The sequence below is a fragment of the Pseudophryne corroboree genome, chromosome 3, assembly GCF_028390025.1.
Source record: "Pseudophryne corroboree isolate aPseCor3 chromosome 3, aPseCor3.hap2, whole genome shotgun sequence".
Lineage (NCBI taxonomy): Eukaryota > Metazoa > Chordata > Amphibia > Anura > Myobatrachidae > Pseudophryne > Pseudophryne corroboree.
This window is the reverse complement of record NC_086446.1, coordinates 199,470,514-199,489,497: the sequence shown is the minus strand read 5'-3', so window position 1 is coordinate 199,489,497 and position 18,984 is coordinate 199,470,514. Positions and strand designations below refer to the sequence as shown.

General features: G+C 40.6%; 1 long non-coding RNA gene across 1 annotated transcript in view; it reads left to right on the top strand.

Annotated features, from left to right (window-relative positions):
• Positions 1-526: 526 nt before the first annotated feature.
• LOC135057591 (uncharacterized) overlaps positions 527-18,984 on the top strand; it is a 59,618-nt gene continuing 41,160 nt past the window's right edge. The window contains exons 1-2 of the long non-coding RNA XR_010244223.1: positions 527-615; positions 1,829-1,887. This is a non-coding gene — a long non-coding RNA (uncharacterized LOC135057591). The remainder of the gene's footprint in view (positions 616-1,828; positions 1,888-18,984) is intronic.

Genomic DNA, 18,984 nt, shown 5'->3' with positions numbered 1-18,984 from the left:
ACTATCACTAACATACAAACACTAATTAAGTGGTTCATTTATTATACAATTGTAAAGTATTTTTTAGCATTGTTATTTTATATAATAAAGTATATGTAAAAAACAAAATGCATAAAGGACCAAAATAAATAACTGATATGCCTTGTACAGTATCTTTGAGTAATGTAGAGAAATGTTCTCTGTAAATGCATAAGGAAATTTGTTACAACCCAATATCTTTGCAAGTGCCATGCAGATTTGGAAATAAAATCTATATCCAGGGTTACATACATTCTTTAGATAAAGATGGCCCTGATCTGATACAATATAATGTTCTTTAGCGATACAATATTCCTCTGCATAAATTTGTTTCTAGCAGGTGATATGATTATGGTAGGGTCTTAAAGGATATACATTGATACCATGCTTCTGTATTCTCATATTTGTCTGCATGTTATTTAATGTTAACAAGTTGTTTTGTTTATGTATCACTGTTAGGTTACCGGGGCAACGCCCAGAAGGACCCGTCTCTGGTTCCCTTGGTAACTCTCCTGTTCACGCAGCGCTCCGGGACGTCATCACCCAGCAATGCGGAAGAGAGCAGAGCGGGCTGGGGGCGGTGGCACCCTGGAATAGGTGAATATGTTTAGACACTTCTGCTCATTGGTGTGTAGGTATAAAGGTGTGTTTTTTATTGTATGTCTTATTGCTGTCTGGCCCTGAGGACAGGGTATACCCCAGAAACATGTCGGACTAATGGTCAATAAACAGACACTGCTTTAAAGACCCTGTGCAAGTCTGACAAGTGCCGCTGTCATCCAGCGAGTATAAATATATATATATATATATATATATATATATATATATATATTTAAATATTGTGTGATATGTCGTAACCTTTTGACACAATTTGACCTTTTAATTTTAGAAGCATTGTGCTGCTTTTATTTAGCAAATGCCAATATTATTGATACAACTAGGAGATTACAATCTTTATTACTTATTACGGCATATGGACAGACACACAAATACTAGGATTAATCTTGTCAGGAGCCAAATAACCTACCATTATGTTTTGGAGTATGGAGGAAATGTGAGTGCCTGGAGGAAACACATGCAAACACAAGATCTTCATGCTAAAGTTCTCCATTCTCATGCTGGATCTTTTAAATCAGTGATTCTCGACCACTGTCTTCAAGGCACACTATCAGTTCGGGTTTTTGGTATAGCCATGCTTGAGCACAGATGGTTAAATTAAAATAACTGAATAACTAATTAATCCACCTGTGCTCATGTATAGCTATCCCTAAAACCTAGACTGTTAGTGTGCCTTGAAGAATGTGGTTGGGAATTCCTGTTTTAAATGAATCCAGTACTTAAATTATATCTGTATTGATTTATAACTTAGAATTGGCTACATTGTTTGATTATATTTATTTAGATAGGTAAAGAAGTTAGGAGTTTAGCTAAGATGAGGAATATATCTTTGACAAATAATACAATTTGATATCAGAGTGGTTCATGTTATTTTTTCAATGTCAGGGTTATAACAGGTTTTTAATGCAAAAGCAAATGAAGAAGTAATATGGACTTCAATAAGAGTGTGGTAGAAAATGTCGACATCAGAATATCATCATTCAGAATGTCCACATGGATTGGAGGCTGATATATGAAAGGTTGACATTGACATAATATTGACATAGAAACCTAAGCATGGTAGCACCTTTCATTATCTTTAAAAATAGGTTGTGCAGTCTAATCCATTTTCCTTTATATTTGTGTATATATTGAACACTTGAAGGTGAGGCTCGTTCATTTTGGTATTGACACCCCTCTCTTCTACCCTCAGGTGTTTTAATTAGCACAGGTTCCTACATTACTGACTACGTATTGGGCTCTATTTTAAAGGTAAGACCTGGAAACATTTATATAATGTGTAAGTATTAGAGATGTTAGAGACGCATGTAATGAAGCTCATCTGGACATTCTGGATGGGCCAACATATTTGGCCAAACATGTATTAAGAATTTCACATTATGAACATTGTGAATGGTGACAGTAGGCATGCCGACTATGTGGTTTTATAACCTAGTAAAAAATGGTATACCAGTGCTGATGCCGTATATTCACTTGGACGGTTTGAAATGTTAAACCAAATTTAATAATACGCAATTAAACATATATATATATATATATATATATATATATACATATATACCGTATATACTCGAGTATAAGCCGACTTTTTCAGCACTTTTTTTTGTGCTGAAAAAGCCACCTCGGCTTATACTCGAGTCAGTGCAGGCAGAGGCAGAGCAGTGTGAAGGAGGGACATGGAGCGCACAGCGCGCGGCGCTCCTGTGTCCCTCCTGCATCTCCGGCGGCAGCAGCGGCGGTTCTATTACAGGAAATACCCGTTCGTGACCTCTGATCACGAACCGGCACTTCCTATAATAGACCCGCCGCGGCCGCCGAAGATGCAGGAGGGACACAGGAGAGCCGCGCACGCTGTGTGCTTCGTGTCCCTCCAGAAGACAGCGCGGGATCGACGGAGGGGTAAGTAACAGCACTGTGGGGCATACCTGGCACTTGGGGAGGGAACGTATCTGGCAGCACTGTGGGGGCATATCTGGCAGCACTGTGGGGGCATATCTGGCAGCACTGTGGGGGCATAACTGGCAGCACTGTGGGGGCATATCTGGCAGCACTGTGGGGGCATATCTGGCAGCACTGTGGGGGCATAACTGGCAGCACTGTGGGGGCATATCTGGCAGCACTGTGGGGGCATATCTGGCAGCACTGTGGGGGCATATCTGGCAGCACTGTGGGGGCATATCTGGCAGCACTGTGGGGGCATATCTGGCAGCACTGTGGGGGCATAACTGGCAGCACTGTGGGGGCATAACTGGCAGCACTGTGGGGGCATATCTGGCAGCACTGTGGGGGCATAACTGGCAGCACTGTGGGGGCATAACTGGCAGCACTGTGGGGGCATATCTGGCAGCACTGTGGGGGCATATCTGGCAGCACTGTGGGGGCATAACTGGCAGCACTGTGGGGGCATAACTGGCAGCACTGTGGGGGCATATCTGGCAGCACTGTGGGGGCATATCTGGCAGCACTGTGGGGGCATATCTGGCAGCACTGTGGGGGCATATCTGGCAGCACTGTGGGGGCATATCTGGCAGCACTGTGGGGGCATATCTGGCAGCACTGTGGGGGCATATCTGGCACTATGAGGGCATATCTGGCACTGAGGGCTGTGTACGGCTAGAGCTGCATTTCCCACCCTAGGCTTATACTCGAGTCAATAAGTTTTCCCAGGTTTTTGTGGTAGAATTAGGTGCCTCGGCTTATATTCGGGTCGACTTATACTCGAGTATATACGGTATTAGGCCACTAGGTGATATATCGTTTAGTTACCGTCCACTGGACTAGGATCACTTCTCTGGCTATTGTCCAAGTATGTTCATAGGTCACAGTGAGACAGGTTGGACTTTGATATAGATGTCCCAAAAGGTTCTTAGCTGACACTTTAGCAATAAGTAGGTCGGAGGGGTTGACCTTGAGCATACTGATAGCTGCTGTTAAAAGTCCCTGGAGATAAAGCGGGTCCAAATATTATCCAGGATAATGGATTAAATTGTCAGTGTGGCAGATTGTGGCAAGGTATATATGGAGAAGTGGTCCTAGTCCAGTGGATGGTAACTAAATGATATATCACCTAGTGGCATAATATATTTTTATGCAAGGACTTAGACTTATTAGATATAAGTGCTGAATTTTTACATTTGTGCTAACTTTTTAAAATATATATATTTTTCATTGTGTAGTACTACATTTGTTTTAACAATTCAAACAGTTCAATATATGGCATCAGTGCTGGTATACCATTATTTAGTTCTAAATCTTTGTAGGGGTGTGACAACGCCAATACCAGCTGCTATTGGCAGCACACCATTCTTCTTTCTTATATTATGACCATGTGGTTTTGCATAGGTGAGGTCAGTACATCTAAACCTAACTCTAATCGTAGCCTATCCCTAACATTGTGAAAAAATAGCTTTTGACACTCCACTGTGTTTTTCAACCTTATTAAGATTTATAGAAAGCAGATGAGTGCCAATATTCAAAAAAGGGAGACCTTACCAAATATTAATAATGGAGGTGCCAATTTTTTGGAATCCTATTTTTTTAATAAATTGTGTTACAAAAGATCGTCTGTTTTAGTTACAAAACACATTTAGTTCCCATAATGCACCCTGTATGCTGCACAGTGCACACCCCAGCAGAGACATGCAGTAAGGTGAGACACGGTAGGCAGAGCCTTTCCTGTCTTGCTCCAGTATACTCCACAGTTTTGACTATATAAATTATATGAAACATACAAAGAATATGTTCTAAATATCTTCTTTGTTTTTTTTCTAGTCATTTTTATAGTCAGGACTCTGGAGTAAAAAGTCAATTACAGATGAGACCTCCCCGGTCTACCTTCTCTGCATACTGTATCTCAGATCATATAGATCATGTACTTCTGCACCTTTGTATAATGCCCACACAAACCGTTGGGCTCATATATAGTGTTTAAATCTGGCTCAGGTACAAGCCATTGCTTCCTCAGCCATTAACTTCACCACATGTCCTGCCCCTAGAAGGCCCCTTCCCCATGTTTCATGAGTAATCACCTCCTGTGCTTGCTTACAGCTCTGCATTTTGCATAGACAGCCTGCATACACAGAGTTGTTTATGAGTCTCCTTATCAGTGGCACAGATGTGATATCTCACATAATGCTGATGAGGGTACTTGGGAGCCACTACATGCTGTTTGCCATCTGTACAAGTAGAAAGCATAGCCATGGCACCAGCTGTAGTGTCAGTCTGACAAAGTGGGTAAACCGCTCTATCACTCCTCCCACCTTAATTTGTCCCTGACTGTATCAACAAGTTTATTTTTTACAAAAACTGATGTTGGCAAGGAATACCCACATTTCATTCAGCAATATCATGTTTTTCTCAGAAATGACATAAAAAATCAAAAAGGACAGTTTCAAAAGCCACCTTTAGATCTGTATAATCTCAGATTATTTTTGATCTCTTAAATCACAGCAGTTTCTTTATAACATTAACAAATAGTCAGCAAGGTTATATATATTCAATGCTATACTAAAGTCACACCAGTAGAAACAAAGCCAATACTTTATTTGTGTAGCTGGAATTGTGGTAAGGATAAATAGCAGCATCTCATTAAAGAATAAATCCTAGTCAATTAAAATATGTAAATAACATAGTTCAGTGACTTATTTTGAATGATATTACTGTTTATATTCAGTTGAGTGTATATCTACCCAGCAGCATCTCCTACCTCCTGCTGCAAGCCAGGTCCCAGTAGAGGAGAAAAGCTGCTGCTGCTGCCAACAGCCAGGTCCTGGGACCACACATATGCGGTCAAGTGGTGGCTTGACTGAGCATGCGCAACCCCCCAGGCTTTTATGGTCTGTATTGGTTGCAGTCCACAGAAGCTGGGGTTTGCGCATGCGCAGTCAAGCTGCTGCATGTGCCGATTGCTCCCAGGGGATCACAGCCTGGTCCTGCAGTCCTGGAAGGAGGAAACACCCCCAATCGGACTTCATGTACTTAGGTTGACTGGCAGGTAAAACTTCTAATAGAAGTCATCACTGCCAGACTGCAACTGGCTCACTTCCTGCAGTGACATATTTTACTAGGGGATCTGCAATCCTGCAGCCCATAGAAAAATCCACCGCTGCATATACCCCAAGTAAGCAAACTAACCAGTAATGGGTGTGGTATATTATGTTGACATTAATCATATAAATATTCACAAAGTCTACTTATGAAATTCAACACGATTGTAATGTCGACATGCTTTGCAAGTTAAAAATGACCATGTAAAGAGTCATCATGTCAACACTGATAAAATATTGACATGATTAGAATGTAAACAAAATGTCCATGGTGCTCATCTTAACTGGTATGATGGGCGTGGCGGCTCCAGTTGTGTTTTCTGGGACATGTGCCTCCTCATCCCATTATCCTCCACCTAGTGCCTATCCCACACTTCCCCTCACATAGCCCAATCCTAACCTTCCCCTAATGCTTAACCCTTACCAACCCCTGCCGTAGTCTAACCGTAAACCTCAAATGCCAGTCTATTAAGAATATTTCATATGTTTACATTTGAACATGTCAACATTCTGCACATGACAACATTTTCAATGTTGACATTTCCCTGGAATTGACATCATAACTATCAACATTGTGATATCAACATTGTAAATGTTAACATTATGATTACATCCTCCTGGTATATCAATGAAATTCATAATTTTTTACCATTTGCATCCCAAAAAAGTAGGGACAAAATAAGTTTTAACTATGCTTTTCTTTTAAAGTGCCACTTTTGGGCTACCTAGATTTATATTTGTTATATAGAATTGCTTGTATCAATAAACCTTTTTTATATTATGTCAAGCACAATTACATTTGTAAATTAATTATCCAGTATCTTATCATTGGGGACTAACAATAAATCTCTATCCGTATTGACAAGTTATTCCAATGCATTTCTAAGTAATTTATAATTATAATCTCTACCTTGAAAGACTCAATCAGATCTGTACATTGTCCTCTTGGTAATGTCACTACATATAGTTTACATGATGGTTTATATGCTTAAAAAGAAATAATTACTAGAGCTTACACATTTCTGAAAGGTCTTTGAGTTTACTGTACATTCTTATTATCTATTACTGAGTCATATCAAACAAAATGATTAATGAAATATGAAAATTATAAGTGAATTTGAGACTTAAGGTATGGTATTGGTATTTAGGGGATGAACATATTAATTAATGTATCATTCCCTTCTCAAATAAATATCAAATAATCTATATACTGGGAATAGACTTAATTCATCAAAAAGACCCTATTTTAAATAAATTGTATTCAATGTTCACAGACTAATAATACTACATTGTCTGTGGGTCTTGAGACTTCAAATACATCACTACATGTACAAATTACTGTTCCTATAACAATCCTTTGGTATGCAAATTACTCCAGTTTGTAATTAAGGGTCTGATTTGGAAGTAGACACAATGCAAATGTTTTCATAGTTGACCAGTGTATTTTTCACGAGTCGCACTGTGCATGTGCCACAGTAGATTTAAGATGGTGTTTACAGTGTGGATTTTACAGCAGAATGACTGACAGGCAGTTTTTGTGGTAGATAATGGGTGGTCGCAAGTAAAATGTGTCACATCCAGTAACAGCATCCTCATGTGCAGTGGTACTGGCCCTTGCATCTTAGTACCGATGGACATTCGAGCAATTACAGGGTTGCTCAGAATTTTGGTGGTGTGACCAATGAGCAACCTACAGTGTTCTACATCTTAGTATGCAAATGGCAGGTTTGAGATGCCAGTGGTGGGTGTCTCCAGACAAAAGACTGTGGCATTAGCATATATTCTCATTTCCACTACATACAAAGATGCAGTGCCAACAGGATTTGCCCCATGTCTCTAAATCTGTTCAAGTTTTAGCAAAATCTGTACATATGCAAAAAAAGTTGTAGAGAAAGTACATAGAGAGGTAAATCTGGCTGGGTGATCTTCAAGAAGGAGCAAACAGCTGAAGTCTATGTCAAAAATGTTATTATTACCCTCCAAAAAGTAAAATACATATTAAAAAAATATTAACTTTAAAAAAAGGACTAGCATTAAAGTTAGATTGTTATTTTTATTCCTGTGCTACTTGCAGTACTGTACATATGTAACATTGGGGCAGATGTATTAACCTGGAGAAGCAGAAGGAAGTGATAAACCAATGATATGTGCAAGGTGATAAAGGCACCAGCCAATCTGCTCCAATATGTAAATTAACAGTTAGGATCTGATTGGCTGGTGCCTTTACCACCTTGCACATATCACTGGTTTATCACTTCCTTATGCCTTCTCCAGGTTAATACATCTGCCCCATTGAAGGCAAAATGACAAATAAATAATGAACAAAAGCATGTGGTATCATAGCTCTTGAAGAAAACTGACATACTGTAGTAATGTATCATACTGTCTGCGTTTAAACACAACCATAGATAAGTATTTCCTATAGCCAACCAAAATAAATTTGTATAAGATTGGGAGACTATCATGAGTGGTGTATATTAAAAACTTTAGTTAGCATACGTTTTGACCAAATCTGGTACATAAGTCTGAAGCCAATTAATTTGCATATTTGATTTTGCTTTCTCTGTACAGACATGCATAATAGAGCTTAAGAAGACTCAGTTGTGTACTATTATTTTTCTGGATAATCTTATAGAGGTTCCAGCTGCATTAGGAAGAGGTATTTGTATCAACTGTGGCCACAGGGAAAGAACTTATTTTTCTTACTCTGATTCATGTACGCAGACTCTTATCATCTGACTGAGTATGTCATTGTTGGATGGATCTTTTTTATGTCTTTTTAAAGATCGTCTGACAGCGGGTGATATCTGGACAAGGGCCAGTGCATGGGAGAGGCTTGTCACAGCCCCAGGGAATGCTGCTGAGGTCAATCCCTATTTCCTACCTGTCAGGCCACTTGTGAGGGTCCAGCATGCTATGGCAGTCTGGTGAAGTGCTGTTTGCACGGCTGCAGTAGTCACAATGGTTGGGGCTGGGTTCTCTGTGTGCGATGCTTCTGCCAGCATGGCAGCATGGACGATGACATCTTGCCTAGTGTCAGCTGACCAGTCTCTGACCAATTCAATGCAGCCTGATTGTCAGCTGACATTCCCAGCCAATCCTGTGTCACCAAGGGGTTTAAAGCTTCCTGATTCTCAGTGTTCAGGTTGCCAACAGCCCAGTCAGCACTTTGGTCCCATACAGTAATATCATTAGTACAAGTCTGATATACCCAGACCATTGGTGCATGTCCAATGTTCCTTGACCATCGATGAAAGGCTGATTTTCCTCAACCATAGGTGCAAGTCTGATATGCCTTAACCATTAATGATAGTGCAATATCTTCAGCTATCTTCAGTGCAAGTTCATTAAGTTACCGCCTGCTACACTACAGTCTTCTGCCAGATCACTCGGCTCCATTCCCTTTTAGTTCTAGCCCAGGTAACCCAGACAGGGGGCCGCACCCAGCCCATCAGGTGCAGTGAAACTGTAATCCTCTTTTGGGGTCCCTGAAGAAGACCACTGATGGGGTAAGACTTCGCACCCTTTGTCTAGATCTAGTCCACTAGATATAGATTTCATAGCCCTTAGTCCCTTCTGGGGTAAAGTGCTGTTAACTCTTCTATGAGAAGGAACTATAGAAAAATTGGATTCATACTCCCAGCATCTCTGCATCTGCTATATGTCTTTTATACTAAATACTGTTAGGTAAATTGGATTTCATATTAGTAACATTCAGTCTGTAGTTAGGATTGAAATTATTGTGTATTAGTGAGTGTGTTACTGGGCTCTGTGTTCACACTTTGCTTTGGGTGGAGTCTCCTGAGGGTGGAAGCTTCCAATTAGGTCTTTACACAGATCTGCATGTTCTATTTAATCAGGATAGTTTAGTGAAGTGTGTTAGTGTGAAGTGTGATGACATTTAAAAATAAATTACAGAGATCTAGCAGAGATAAAAAGGAGAAAAAATTAATAACAATTCATCTACTTCTATACTGTATCTCCACCAAACAGAAAGTCATCAACAAACAACAGTTAGAGTGGGAATCCTCCTCTCTCCAAGCTGCACCTTTAACATCATCCTACCTGAACCCTCCCTCATTTTCTCCTTTTGATATCTACTCTAGCTGCCTCTTCAACCCCATCCACCTCCATGTGATGGTCATCTATCAAATCCCGGACTCCTATGCCCCATTCCTCAACAACTTTGCTGCCAGGCTTCCCCACTTCCTCTGACTTCCCCTCTATTATCCTCGGTGACTTTAACATCCCTATTGACATCACTAAACAAGCAACTACTTATCTTTGTGCCCGCTCTTTCTCCTTTGGCCTATCTCAATGGACCTCTACCCCAACTCACAGTCTCAGCCACTCCCTTCTCCTTGTCTTCACCTACCGGTGTGATCTATCTTACTTCTCTAACTATACCTTCCCTCTCTCTGACCATGATCTACTCTCTTTAACCCACCATCACCAGATGCAATCTCGGGTCCCTTTACCACACTGTACTATCCTCTTTGATACGCTTCTTCCTCCTCTATCCACCATGACCTGGCCTAACCAGGTGACCTCCTTCTAATACTCCACTCTCACTCTCCACACTCAATTCTGTTGAGCCATCTCCTCTGTCCACCCTATCCCTGCCATTCTAAACCCCTACCCCTGCACTCCAAACTGACCTGTTTCCTGTAAAATGCTTACACACTGCCAAGCATCTCTGGAGGAAATCTCGCTTTCTGGCATACTTTCTCCATTTCAAGTTTATTTTATCTTTATACAGCTCTGCACTCTCCCTCACCAAGCAATCCTGTATCCAATCACTTATCTCTTCTCAGTCCCCACCACCTCTTTGATACTTTCAACACTCTCCTTCAACCCACCCCTCCTCTGCAAATATCTTCCCTCACTGCCTCCTTCTCCCCCAAAATTAAAGAAATCCATATTGAAATATCTCATCTTCTTTAGTCAGCCCTGCTGCTCCCACCATCCTCTCCCTCCAGCCATCCCACCTTGTAATTCTTATGCCCCATCAAAGACAAGGAAGTCCAATCCCTCATCTAACCCTCTCCCCCATTCACCTGCCCACTGGAATTCCTCCCTCCCCATCTCATTAGCTCCCTCACCCCTACTGCCTGCTGCCATCTTGCTCATCTCTTCAACCTATCACTCTCTACTGACTTTTTTTCTCACCATTCAAACATGTTCTTTTCTCACCTATTCTTAAAATACCCAACCTTGACCCTATCTCATCTGCTAGCTATCGCCCCATCTCTCTTCTCCCATTTGCCTCTAAATTACTTGAGAGGCTGGTATATAGACAGATCACCAGCAACCTCTCTGACAACTCCATCCTTGATCCTCTTCAATGTGGCTTTCACCCCCTGCACTCCATTGAAACTGCCCTTGTCAAAGTTGCCAATGACCTGCTTTTAGCCAAATCCAGGGGTCATTTCTCTCTGTTCATCTTCCTGGACCTCTCTGCTGCCTTTGACACTGTGGATAATCCTCTCCTCCTCCACACCCTCCAGACCATTGGTCTCTTCAGCACTGTCCATGCCTGTTTCACCTCTTACCTCACTAACTGCTCCTTCTCAGTTTCTAACTCTGGATCCACCTCACCCCTTTCCATCACCTCCATTGGTGTCTTGGGCCCCCTTCTCCTCTCCCTGTACACCTTTTCCCTGGGTGCATTCATAAGCTCCTTCGGCTTTCAATTCCACCTCTATGTTGACAATATGCAACTAGACCTCTCCCCCTCTGTCCTCTCTCAGGTATCCACTGGCCTTTCTGCCATCTCCTCCTGATTGTCTAAGTGCTCCCTGAAGCTCAGGATGACAAAACTCCAAAAATCTTCTTTCCCCCATCCAGGCTCTCCACCCTCCCAAATCTCTATCACCAATGACAGCACAGTGAAATTGATTGGATCAGGCCATCATTGGTCATCCTACGGCTTGACTATTGCATTATTATCCTCACTGGCTTCCCATTCAGCTATCTAATTCACTGCTCCACATCTATGGACTCCCCTTCAACAAAAACTACACTGGCTTCTATTCCTCTACAGAATCTACTTCAAACTCCCCACCCTCAAGTACAAGGCTGTCTCTAAGTCCACTGCTCCCTACATCTCCAACCTAATCTCCCTACATACTCCCTCCCACCCACTCTGTTCGGCAAAATACAGTTGTCTCTCCTCTACCCTGGTCACTGCATCCCATGTGTGAATACAAGATTTTACCTGTGCTGCCCGCCTATACTGTAATGAGCTTCTTTGCTCTATTAGACTCTACCCAACTTTGCAAGGCTTCAAACGGGCACTGAAAACCCACCTGTTCATTAAAGCATACCCTTACATATAACTTTATTTTGTGGCCATGCTCCCAACCCACTTCATCATGTCTTGGCTATCTGTGCCTCACTTACTTTCTACCATCAGACCGCCTTTCACTTACTTGCACCTCATGTCATCTCTCAATCTCTCCCCACCTCCAGATACAGGAGCTCCTTGGAGTAGAGCCTTCCATCCTGTTCTCACAACCCTCTTTCCCACTTCAATTACAGCTCTCTCCTACATAGCAGATGTCTATACCTGCATATCCTCACACATTCCTGTTTATCTCTTTCAGTTACTGCCTGTCCTCTTAGTAGTATGCCGACTACTCCTTTGCTTTATTTTATCTTGGCTGCAGTGTGTACTGAGAATTGTTTTGTTAATTGTTACCTGTACTCTGTTTTAGTTTTTCTGTTACTGTAATGTTAAGTTCTTGTCACAACTGAGGGCCTGAGCTGACGGGAGGCAGCCTCAGTTGTAGGGGCTGAGATGTACCGGAACCTGGGAGGTTGTATCAGACCCCTGGACATGTAAGTAACATGAATAATAACTGCCCGAAGGCGTGACCACGACAACTTGGATAAAAGTCAATGATGTTTATTATGACAACTCCGCAACACAGCAGCAGTAAAAGAAAACGTAAAAGTCAGCAAAGAATAAATACAGTTCCTGGGTACTACAGGATGGCAGGAGCCACAGAGCACTGGTAGTGTGAGATAGTTCTTATGATCTTCTAGATGGAAAGTCCTTACCAGGCCCGACTGTAGCAATGGAGATAACCAAGGATTGTGCCAGCTGGTGTTCCAGGAAAAGCTGGGTTGCTGAAGATAAAACAGCTGCTGTGGATACAGGCTGGAACCAGACTGTTGTTAGCACGGAGTGGATACTTGCTGGAACCAGTTAAATAATAAATGAACTTGGGAGCGATGAAATATGAACTGAAATGTAGAACTTGAGAGCGGAGAAATAATAATACCGGTGGAGAGTGGTAAAGTGTAGAAAGGACACCGGCCCTTTAAGGGAAGCTGTACTCTGCTGGAAGCTGAGCTGGAAGCAGGTAATGTTGTAGCTGGAAACAGATGAATCCACAATGGATTGGAGAGTCAGGCTACACCGCAGGTGGAATGCTGGTGCGGGTCTCTATGGTGGAAGTCTTGAGACAGGAGCTGGAACCTGGAAGACAATCACAGGAGAGAGACAAACAGGAACTAGGTTTGACAACCAAAGCACTGACGCCTTCCTTGCTCAGGCACAGTGTATTTATACCTGCAGCAAGGAAGGGATTGGCTAGGCAATTATGCAGATTACCAATACTGAGAACAGATTGGTGGAAATGATCAGCTGACAGAATCCAAGATGGCTGCGCCCATGCAGACACTTGGAGGGAAGTTTGGTTTGTAATCCATGTGGTAATGAAAACAGTAATGGCGGCGCCGGCCACCGGAGACAGGAGGCGCCAGGCTGACAGATGCACATCCAACCACGCGGACACAGCGGAGGCCGCGGCTGACGTAATCGCCACTCAGACACTCTGCATGCAGAAGTTCAGGGACGGCGGCGGAGGCCGCGGGAGACGCCATGCCAGGTGTAATATGGCGTTTACTGTGACAGCGTCCCAGAGTGACAGGAGAGGATACAGGAATGTACACATCAGGATAACAGATGGGATCCGGTCCTGGAGCGCTGAGCCAGCCTTAGGAGACATCTGATGGGTAAGAAATGGCGTCCAGATACCCGGATCGTGACAGTTCTGTGTACCCTGTATTGTTCTAATGTCTGCTGTGTGTATGGTGCTGCAAAACACTTGTGGCGCCCTATAAATAAAATGTAATAATAATAAAGAACATATACTGGATAGTGTCAGAAATGCCTTCTACTATAATAAAGAACCTTATATACTATAAAGCTGAGTTTAATAGTGAACGGAACATGTGTGCTTGTAAATGACTGATTAACCTGATCAGATTATAAACTTTTCCATCAATATTGGAGAAATCCTATTACCATGTTTTGTTCACTAAAGGGACAAGGGAAATCCTTAGTGGGTAAAGAATATCTATTGTTAAAGATCTCACACAATACAACAAGTCTAATGTATCAGGAGTATGGAATTGTGACTGTGAAATTTCACAGGAGTTGGCATTCAAACTATCCTGATATAATATTGATAGGAAATGTTGAGTAAAAGGCATGCACATTTTGATTAGAAGCATCTATTTATACTCCCCCTGTAGATTATGTACTGTAGCACAGACAAAGCATTTTAAGACCATATACCAAAAGTGTCCGGACTCATTGAAAGCTATTTATCCAGCATTAGCTAACAAAAGGAAACCAAGTGCATATATGGAAGGAAATTGGATTTTACAATTATATATCAGATCTAATAATACTATGTTGTTTGACAAGGAGGGATGTAATAATAATAAAGGGAAATACTGTACATCCCCACACTTATGACACAACATAAACTTATTATGATGGAAATTTAGTTCAACACACTCAGAGAGAAAAGAAAAAAAATGTACCATATAAAGAGAAGAGTAGTACTAAAATGGGAACAAATTATGCTTAGATAGATACACATAGACAATATCACTACAAATTGTATTATACAAAGTAGAGAAGCACAGCTACAGTACAAAGTTTTACTAGTTCCCCTGAGAGTGGAAACTACTGAAGGCAAGATATAATCATTCCATGTTCCTTGGAAAAGACCAGAATGAACCCATATATGTACTACCTGTGAAGAATATAGTATAAGGAAAGATGAAGTTAGAATTAAATTAGAATCACTATATAGAGCACACTCACCTACACATATTGGCATGGTATACTTGTTTACTGGTTTAATAACCTTTGTGTACAGAACACTTAATCAGAGGCAGGATGGTATTGTCAGCAGCAACCAAAAGATACAGAAAGATGAGGCTTAGCTGAAGAATGGAAACAGCTGATGAAAGCATTTACAATTCTATTCAATACCAGTCTAAATGGAGAAAAATAATAAAGATTAAACAAGGACTTAAACAATTGGTAACAGAATACTAGGTCAGGTTTAGAAGTGAATTAAAAAACTATGGCAATATTAAGAAGATATTTGCATAAAAATATATTTTTCCAGTGCTTTCCAGTGCTTTTGTTGAAGGTCTAAAACCTAATAAAAAATTACTATTATTATTATCCCCTATGTTTTACAAAATACCCAGTGTATCTATCAACTTTGGCAGTACATCATAAGGGCAATTTGGTAACCACAAAATTACAAATAGAACCTAAGATCATGAATCTACACATTAAAACAAATCAAGACACTTGTGATATGGCTGGCCAACAGAAAAATAACATTGCTATTGCACATTGTCTAAATTTTGATAAATCACAAATTATTTGTTACAGTTGTCAAAGGAAGAGACACTTTGCCATATAATGTAAGTGCCCAATGAAACCTAAGCAGTTCACTTCAAATTCAAGTGCAGAAATTGAAGATCTTCAGTGTTAGAATGAAGAAGTCCCTGTTAACATAACACTAATATACTGTGATCCTAATGAAACAACTATTAACTTGACAACTAGACATTCTAAACATTAATTTCTGATTGATACAGATCATCAAGATCACTTATAATAGATGCAAATAATTTACCTAGCACAATTAATATTAGGAGTAGCAAGCAATATTATTCCACTAAAATACAACCCAGGTGGTAAAAATAATTATCTGTCCATTAACTAATGAACACTCATTACTGTTATCTGCAGATGCCCTGCTTTATTTGTTAAGAAAATATTTATTGTATAAACTTGGATGTACGAATTCTGCACTCAAGCTGGGAATTATTTACTATTGAATCCGAGATTTGGTTATTAATAAATTTCTTAATAAACTACACAGCCCATGTTCTGAATCGATATCCTTTAAAAGAACTTCCTTCAGAAGGATAAAAAATGTTTTTATACTTTGTGGACAACAGGGTCTAATGACTTTGGAGAAATTCTACATGTTGCACTAGTTACTGTAAAATTAAAAACCTGTGCAATAATTCCCAAAAGAACACAGTATCCCTAAAACAGAAGTAGAAAGGATGTGCTTCCAGTAATTCAAGAAAAACTACATGAAAAAGTATTGGTTAAGATGAAAAGTACAGAGAACATGCTAATATATAAGGTATAAAAATGATAAGAGGAGCTTTAAGTCTGTTCAAGATCTACAAAAATTGCATGCAATTGTTTAGATATTGCATCCTAAATTACCAAGTGCTGTCCCTATTTTAATGCAAATTCCAAACAGTACACATTTTTTAGTCATTTACTTTTGTACTACATTTTTTTAAATTCCAATATACAGTATCCAGATAGGTAATATCTTTTTGCATCACATATTGTGACACACAATACACCTGGACTAAGATGCCACAGGAATTTGTAAATTCTTCTACAATTCTAAAACAATACTAAATGGAAAACTTACAATGTCTTGTTTTTTTTACTGTTGAAAGTAATTCAGTATGTAAATGATTTGCTACTATGCTCCCCAATTTTTTAAACAATGTGTGAGGAAGGTTTTACCCCTAATGATTGCTTGATGTATGTAAATAGTCCACTCCAAGGGAAGAGGTACAACTCTAGAACCATGACCTTGTCAACTATATTGATGGTAGCCTACATAGGCAGACAGAAACGGAAACAACACAATCAGGATATTCTAGGCAGAGGACACAAAAACAGTTTTTAAATACCACACTTCTTAGTTAACAGAAGTAAAGACACTAACAAAAGCATGCCTATGTGCAGAAGGAAATACTTTTAAATGTATTACAGATGAGCAGTTAATTAGTTTAATTTCCTTTATGCCAACTTTACAAAAGTAGAGATCTGAAGATAAGGCAAAATATCTTTCATGGATCTCCAGGACTATATATCATAAATGAATGAGTCAAATCTGAAATGTTCATCTCCAAAATATATACACAGATAGTAGATATGCTTTAGGTATGATGCATGATTTTGGGAATTATAGAAACAAATAGAATTTTTGAAAGCAACAGGTAACCCAAAAACACAGGAGTAAATGATTTGCTAGAAGCTATAAAAAATACTGTCCCAGATTGCTGTCATCAAATGCCAAGCCAATATGTTAAAATATTTACACAGATAGTAGATATATACATTTTTGTGGTGCACAATTTGGGGGAAATAGGGAAACAATGAGACATTTCCACATCAACAGCAAACCATCTGCACATATAAAAGCAATAAATGTCTTGCTAAAAGATATACAATTACCATACTGAATTGTTATCTTCATAAAGAGAAATTGTAAAGATATCAATTGCATGTTTATTAATGATACATGTGTATCAAGTGAACAAAAAGTGGGAAAATGCATGGTATACACAATGCAATGAAGGTGTATCGTGAAGCTCAGAAGGAAAGTATTTCACCTCAAAATCACTGCTGTCAGCATTGACACAATGGTTCTATTGACTGATCATGCAGATAAGATAGCCATGATTAATCTGACTCAGCCTTACAGATTTTGTTTTGTGTTGATTATTAAGAATTTAAATAAAATATACATAATATACAGTACATAAATACAATAAATGAATTGACAGTATATATAAATATAATAATATAAAATCAATTAAAAAAGAGAGTAGATAGACAAAAACAGATTAAAGTCTTCATAATATAGTTACACCACATATAAATCATATAGTATAAAATAAATTATAAAACTAATACACAGGGTCATGGCCTAAATAGCTGGAAGGAGTCCATGCATGAGGAGAGCTCCTCAGTTTCTATATTCCTACTACAGTCTAAGTTCTCTTTTAATGCACCTAATTACCCAGGCGCACTGTATCAGTGTGCCCTGCTGCCCTCCTATCAGTGAGTTAGAGCCGTAGAGCTGGGTGGGACTTGGACACTGGACCCCACGGTTTGTGCCCTAGCACTTTACTGGAAGCTGGGACCTAAAGTTACAGCTGCAGCTGGACAGTGAGCTTCAGCAGGCATGCGCTGGATTGAATTGCCGCAGCCTGTTCACCTCTGACTCCGGAGGCTCCCTGCTGCATGTGTAACTGAGGGCTGCATTGGACAATCAATCTGGGCTACTGCAAATGGCTGGGTAAGCAGAGCCGGCCCTAGGCATAGGCAAACTAGGCAGATGCCTAGGGCATTTGGCATGCTTAGGGGCACCAGGAGCTTCTGCTGATTAAAATGATATGCAGCATGCCTATATTTGTGTGGAAATAACTGTAATATAGCATTTCGTATGCAGATACAGCCACAGTTGCACACAGAATATAGGCATGCTGCATATCATTTTAATCAGCAAAAGCTGCTTGTGCATCCTAGCCACATAGTAATGCAAATAAGACGCATTTTCATAAACAAAAGGCGCCCCGACGTTAGCAGAGCTGCCAGCTGACTCATGCCAGGCATGTCCTGCAGAACTAGCGGCGGTGCTAGGGGGCACCAGCCAAAATCTTGCCTAGGGCATCATATTGGTTAGGGCCGGCTCTGTGGGTAAGCTATTTGTGTCTAGCCCCAGCAGTCCTTCCCTGTGGTGCAGTCCCATATACAGATGCTAGTCATGGCTCTGTCTGTGATTAGACATGCCCACCTGGGCCCACCTAGATGCTGTGAGTGTCTCTATCTGAATGGGTGCGCACACCCGTATGGAAACTCATCCCATTCACTTTAATGGAGAGCATCTCTTTCCAGGTGGGCACGCATGCCCAGACAGAGATGCTTACAATGGAAAGTGGCTCTGTGCACTCCCGGCGTGACTAGGCAGATGGATTGCCTAGTCACACCTGAAGTGCATGCCTGCGACTAGGGGGGTAAGATAAGGGAGGCTCCATGTGTAGGGTGGTGGACATCTTGCAGCTTACTGTGCTGTTTACTGCTCACCTACATCTGTGAGCACAGCTCTGTCTGCTGATCCCCTGTGAGGATTTTTTTTGTACTACGGCTGGGGTGTGC